We start from the raw sequence: 6,956 nt of genomic DNA, 5'->3' as shown, positions 1-6,956 counted from the left end.
CCTTTGTTATTTGCAGCTGTAATGTGCTGTTGAGTCATACCTTTGACCTTACTTTGCTTCAGCAGTTTCCCCTGCATTTCATGTGGTTTTAATTACACCCGAGATCTTAATTTTCACGAATCAAATATGAGCACCAGTATGTTTACGACAGTGCCCCTCACTCCTGTTCCGATACATCGTGAAGTAACACCGTTTTAAACTTTCTTAAAGCTGGGGTGAATATGACGGATGAAATATGACTGAACTATGAAATATGATTTAAATATGAGGCAGTTCAACACCTGCCTCGTATTTAAATCATGTGCTGTCTCATTCTCAGGTTGACATGATTCAGTGGATTGGCTAACTGATTCAGCAACCTGTGCTAAAGGAGGGTCTTTCCCTGTTTGTCTCCTTCCCCTGCTTTCCCAGGTCTCCAACCGCCCTGATGTTTGTCTTTCCTGTACAATTTACATGCACGAATAATTCTTCACTTCTTAACTTTACTTCTACCTTAAATCAACTATTAAAACAATCCACGAAGCAAACAAAGAGTTCAGTCTCATTACTTGAAAGGTAAACATTGGTTAATTGGAAATGATTTAAATGTCTCATTGTTTCATTGCCATGTCTATACACATTTGTAAAGCAGGGCAAGAAAACCGCGTGAGTGCTTAATTTAACAAAAGATGTATTCATCATTGATTACAGGCAAGGGGTAATCCATATATGGAGGATACTGTCTTCCTCATTTCAAACCGAATTGGAACATTAAAGAAACCTAGTGAGGAGGGCTGTAGTAAACAAAGAGCCCATGGCTCTTCATTGGATGAGTCCTTGCCAAGAAAGAAGAGCCCTTCGTCTTCCTGTTGGGCTCTGCTATCCTCACAGAGCATGAGAGCTTCCCTTTCTGGTCTCCTGACTCTACTTCACTGAGGTTTCTGTTTATTAATCTTTCACAAGGGCAAATTTTTGAATACTTCCTAACCTCACTCCAATGACCACAGCTTATCAGGAGTGTTTGTGGACACAGCAGCATTCTTACACCTAGACTTGAAATCTCATGGTATGTTCCAGGGTCACCATCAGGGGGAGTGTCAAGACTGGACTCAGGAACCCAAATACATTGTTCTACTAAAAACAGATGTGTGGAGACAGCCCACACTCTGTCTATGGAATGTGTATCTCTCTAAATAAACCTGCTTTCAGTTTTTAAAAAAAACACAGATGTGTGTGTGTGTGTGTATACTAATGGATGTTCAGAAAACCTGTAAAACAAAGGTAGTAAAGAGCCTCATTGAGGGCAAAAACCTGATTAGATTGTTGGGTTTGTAGTGGAGAGCAAATGGGCACAAAAGTGGTTCTGGGTTACAGGGAAACTTGAAGGAAAGACAAACTGAATGACTTGGATTTGATGCCATAAGAAAAGGTAACACATCTTGATTTTCAATTTAAAAAGCTCTACTAAGAGATATGGGAACATATGTATATGTATAACTGATTCACTTTGTTATAAAGCAGAAATTAACACACCATTGTAAAGCAATTATACTCCAATAATGTAAAAAAAAAAAGTTGCAATAAATGATCTAGAAAGAAAAAAATAAAAAGCTCTACAATAAAAACTTATTTCTATTCAGATGTAAATGGAGGCATGTGTAATAAAATTATCCAAGATATGCAGATGGACAACTGCTTATATTAGGGGTCACTGTTCTAAGCATTTGGTAACCTGGTCATAACTGCTAGATTTCTTTACTAGTGAGGGCATTAGTGTTCCCTTTGCCAGAAGATCTTATGCCCTGATTGGGTATTTTCTGTCAGTTCTACTCCTTCAGGTACATATAGTTTGATAGGAATATGTCTTTTTGTATGAAATAATTAAAAGCTGTAGAACCATGGTTTTCTCTCTAGTCACTTCATTCATCTCAGGGTTTAGAAAATTCATTCACATGAAGGGTAATTCTAGAAAATGACCACAAGATGGCAGCATATACATATTATCATTAAACTTGTTTTGAAGCCAAGGAAAATTAACTGTTAGATTGATATCCTAAAATTATTCTAAAGAGTAGCTAAACGATTTGCATAAAAAGATTATAATAAAAACAAAACAACCTCCACACTTTGTTGGCAACAGGTCACAGTCATTTAAGTGGATATACACAATGAAAGGACAATAGTGCTAGGGAGGTTATTTGCCTCACACCTACTGATTACTTGTAGAATAGCTGTTGCTGACAACGACCTGATAACATATCTGAGCCTCAGTTTCCTCATTTGCAAATGGGGATAATAATAGTCCATCCCTTGTAGAGTTGCTGTGAGGGTAAAGTAAGGGGAAAATATATACAGAATTTCTAACAGATCCCGGCATGTTGTGTTAGCTATTTTTATTATTTTTATAATTCACAATTTTCCATTGAGATGCTTGACACTATAGTTGCTTCTAATCAAAGCTGTCACTTATTAATTGTGCTTGTAGTACAAAATTTAGTATATCACAATTGTATCGCATGGAGTATCTCGTGGTAATAAAGGTAATACATGGCCTTCATTAAGTTGAGGTAGTTTCTATTCTAGTTGAGTATATCACAAAAGGGTGTCGAATTTGTTCAAACACTTTTGAAACAACGATTGAGAAGATCATGTTTTTCCCCCCTTCCTTCTCTTAATGTGGTCTATTACGTTGATTTATATTTGTAGGTTAATCCATCCTTGATACCAGGAATAAATCCCACTTGGTCATGGCATACAATCTTTTTAATATACTCCTGAATTGTTTGCTAGTATTTTTGAGGATGTTTTCAGTAATAATCCTAAATTTTATTGTAGTTCCCTTTTCTTCTAATGTCTGTTTATGGCTCTGATGTTAGCCTAACACTGGCTTTCCAGAATAAATTAGAAAGTTATCCCTCCTCTTCAATTTCTTGAAGGAGTTTGAGAAGGATTCTTGTTAATTCTTCTGTAAATATTTAGTAGAATTCACCAGAGAAACGTCTGGCTCTGGGCTATTCTTTGTTGGGAGATTTTGCTTACTAATTCATTCTCTTTATTATGTATAGGTCTACAGAGCTTTTTTATTTCTTCATGATTTAATCTTGACAGGTTGTGTGGAATTTGCCCATTTCTTTTAGGTAATTCCATTTTTGGCATACTATTGTTCATAGCACTCTCATAATCCTTTTTCTTTCTGTGATTTTACTTATTTGTCATCTTTTTTCTTAGTCAAATCTAGCTAAATGTTTGTCAATTTTGTTGATGTTTTTGAAGAACCAGCTTGTTGATTTTCTCTACTGTTTTTCTATTCTCAAATTTATTTATCTCTGCTCTAATCGTTATTGTTTCCCTTTTTCTACTACCTTTGGATTTAGTTTATTCTTTTCCTAGTTCCATCAAGTGTAAAGTTAGCTAGTTGACTTGAGGTGTTTCCTTTTTTTAACATAAACATTTACAATTATAAATTTTCATCTGTTTTTCTTTCTCTGCAAACCATAAATTTTTGGATATTGTGTGTTTCGTTTTCTATAATTTGAAGACATGTTCTGATTTCCCTTGTGATTTCTTCTTGTCCCATTGGTTGTTCAGGAGTTTTGTGTTTAATTTCCACATATTTGTGATTTTTTCACATGTCTTCAACCAATGCCTGCTGAACTTGAAGCCAGCAGCCTGGGATCAGGAATTCTGGGTATTTTTCTGAAACTTGTGCTGTTACTCTTCTTGAATTTCCTGACCACAGAACTGCTGTGGAAGGCAGGAGGAGAAGCAAGAACACGCGTGCTTGTGAGCAAACCTTCAAAATGCCAACTTTATCTGAGTGCGTTGTTGACACCACACTGGTATTGGGCGGCAAACTCAAGTATCTATGGACTTTTCCAGTCAGCTCTTTAAATTGTTAATTCAGGAGATCGTGTTGGGAAAGAAGGGCCTCCTTTTTCAGCCACGCCCTGGGCATTTTGAATCCTGATATTATCTCCATCCGGCTCGTACTGTTCTGTTCATGTACGTGAGCAGACATTTATTTTCCTCATCAAGTGATGGTAATGACGGTAATGAGCAAATGTGTAGGGTTTTCACGGCGCATCCCTGGAGGGGGATGGGGGAGTTGCGCGAATAATTCCGTTGGCTCAGGACTGCGCTGAGGGGATAAAGCCCGGTGACGTCGCCCGCACGTGGCCGGCGGGGTATTTTACACACGTGGCCGGAGCGGTGAACAGCAGCCATCCCCGGCCGCTGCCCTGCAGCAGAAAGATCTGGGCTCTAAGCCAGGGTAAGAATTAGAGCAGGCTGGTTTAGACTAATTCTATTCTCCTTTAACTCAGAAATCTAAGAGCTCACATGACAGCTACCCAAGGGATTTTGGTTTTGGTTTTTTTTTTTTTTTTTTAGTAAACTAGTAGTAAAACCCTAGCTTTCTGCTTCACAGTTCAAAGTAAATAATTTTATCTTACACCATAAAACTATGATGTCTCCTGTACTATTCCTTCAGGTACATTTTAATCTAATACAACCATTCTGCAAACATATGAAATGACAGGGCAGTCTTCTCCAAGTCGGATTTCAAGCTCAAATATATATGTATAGCTATACAATGCATAAATACACACACAAACGTACACACATGCACCTTTTTATTACCTCAGAATGAAAATGCAAATGCGTTTATTAGCCTAAGAGTGGCACCAAATGGAAATGTATGCACATACATTTAGATAACAGAACCCTTGAAAATAAAGCAGTTTGCAGCTATTAATTTTCCTCTGACAGTTTTTTAAATTCCTCAAAAAAAATGAAACAGCATGAATACTGTCAATATATCACAACGGCCACATTAGGTTTTGTGATATACATCATAATATAAAGAGCACTATTAGAGCACAACTTGGGAACCATTAAATCATTCTAAATCATTGTTATATTCCATTAGTGTCAATGGTGAAACCACGTAATAGGCTTTACTACAAACTTCACCTTGGTAGGCCACTGTCTCTAATAACCACTTCTCTATGATGTGGTATCATACCCAGAAATCCAGGGAGAAAATAAAGTCTCCCTTATTTCTTTTTTATTGGATGGGTAAAATTAAATTTAGCTGTAAGTAAAAAAAAAAATCCTGAAGCTTTGTTCACTAACTGCGAGTTGCTGCTACTTGTACAAAAAAAAATTAGGCAGACTTTGGAAGAACAGTTTGAAATACATTTAAAACCTGGCAATGCTGAGGCCAGGGTAGGCTGGGCAGTGCCTGCAATTACGATGTCATTTTTGAAATGCAGTTTAGCACATCTGTGCGCCTCTTTACACTTTTGTTCAGGAGCAGAGTACTGATTATAGGAACACTGTAAGTTTCAAACCTGCCCTTTCCCTTATTCTCCCCTGGTTTGCGCTGTACCCTTTTAAAAAGTCATTTGGGCACTTTGTTGAGGTGAGGCTGGTAAGGACTTCAGCTCAAACTGAGGTCAATTTTCAAATGTTTCAGGGAGAATTGTTGTACAGTGTTCAGTGCCCCTCTTCTTTATAAATAGAACCATTTATTCCCCTCCCCCTACTACGAATTTAGTCACAATCCCTTCGCTCTATTTCTTAGATACACTTACAAATATAATGCTCACTGCAAAGATTTCTACTACACGATAGACACCTTTGTTATTGGCTAAGGACGTCTTAGGATAGGATAAAATAAGTGGAAGTCAGATGCAATTGCATAACTAAATAATAATATAACGAATGACTGAAATAATTCATCATTTAATAGACTACCAGATCAAAGACAAAATTCTTTATATTCTCTCTGTTAACTTTGATAAATTGTAAATTGTTTAAACAATTACTGATTGTAAATAAGTACTTTTTTTAACATCTTTTTTGGAGTATAATTTCTTTACAAAAACAATAATCTACCCTTTTCAGGTGAGCTTTGAATAAAGCCAGTTTAGGGCACTGAAATAGATTATTACTCTAATGGCTCCATTTTGCTTTTGGTCCATTCTTTAGGAACAGACTTAAAAAAAAACAATAATACTACATGTATCCCTATGATAAGATGATGTTTTAAACTTAGGAAGAGAAAGCAATACGGCAAAGAGGAACAAATAACAAATACATTAAGGGAAGTAGAAATAAGTCACTAGGAGCTGAATACTTCAGAAGGATAAACAAAAATCATAGTGAGGAATCTGGTAGATGTATGTTTATAAGAATTATCTAATAAAAGGGGAAAAATAAATAAATTTGGAAATTATAAAGTAGATAAAGTATAAGAAATATAGAAATCCAGTCTCATACCCGGTAGACTTATTTAAAGTGTCCTCATGCCATGAAACACTTTTAGATTTCTCTGTTAATAGTGTTAGATTTCTTTGTTAATTTGCTTACCCACATCACATGTACAAGATTGACATAAAAACATGTCTCTCCATCCCTCCAATTTCTCTTCCCTTCCATTTTCTTTTCTTCTTTCTCTCTGTCTCTCTCTACCTGCCTGCCTCCCTCTCCTTTTCTTATCTTTTTCCCTCTGTCTCCCTCCCTTTCCCTATTCTGTCCCATCTCCCTCTTGTTAGCTCTCTTGCCCTCTCTTCTTCTTTCTTTCCTTCCTTTTTAAAAAATTAACAGTCTTTTTCAAAGCTGGTTTATGCATAATATGTTTGGAAATAGCAATGCAGGAAACTGTTAACATAGCACTTCATGGAAGGGAAATTAAAAATAAAAATGTGAGGTATTACGGCTTTTTTTTAATGAGGATTCGAACAGAAAAAAAGCATAAGCTTGATTTGCTGTCTCTGTTGCCTAAAGAAAGTCTTTTAGCTAAAGCCTCACCTCTGACCTTGTTCTTTACTTTCAGGGTATATTGTATTTCTCTTTTTTGTTACATGTCTGGTTTCCAATGTCACTGATGTTAATAGGAAAGAGAGAGAATTGCTGTTTGAAAAGTCCATGCTCTGCTTTATGAGGGCTAGCTTTATTTTCTATTTTTGTGATAT

The sequence above is a fragment of the Neophocaena asiaeorientalis genome, unplaced genomic scaffold (genome assembly GCF_003031525.2).
Source record: "Neophocaena asiaeorientalis asiaeorientalis breed wild unplaced genomic scaffold, Neophocaena_asiaeorientalis_V1.1 scaffold46, whole genome shotgun sequence".
Classification (NCBI taxonomy): domain Eukaryota; kingdom Metazoa; phylum Chordata; class Mammalia; order Artiodactyla; family Phocoenidae; genus Neophocaena; species Neophocaena asiaeorientalis.
Note: the sequence above shows the minus strand (reverse complement) of the source record.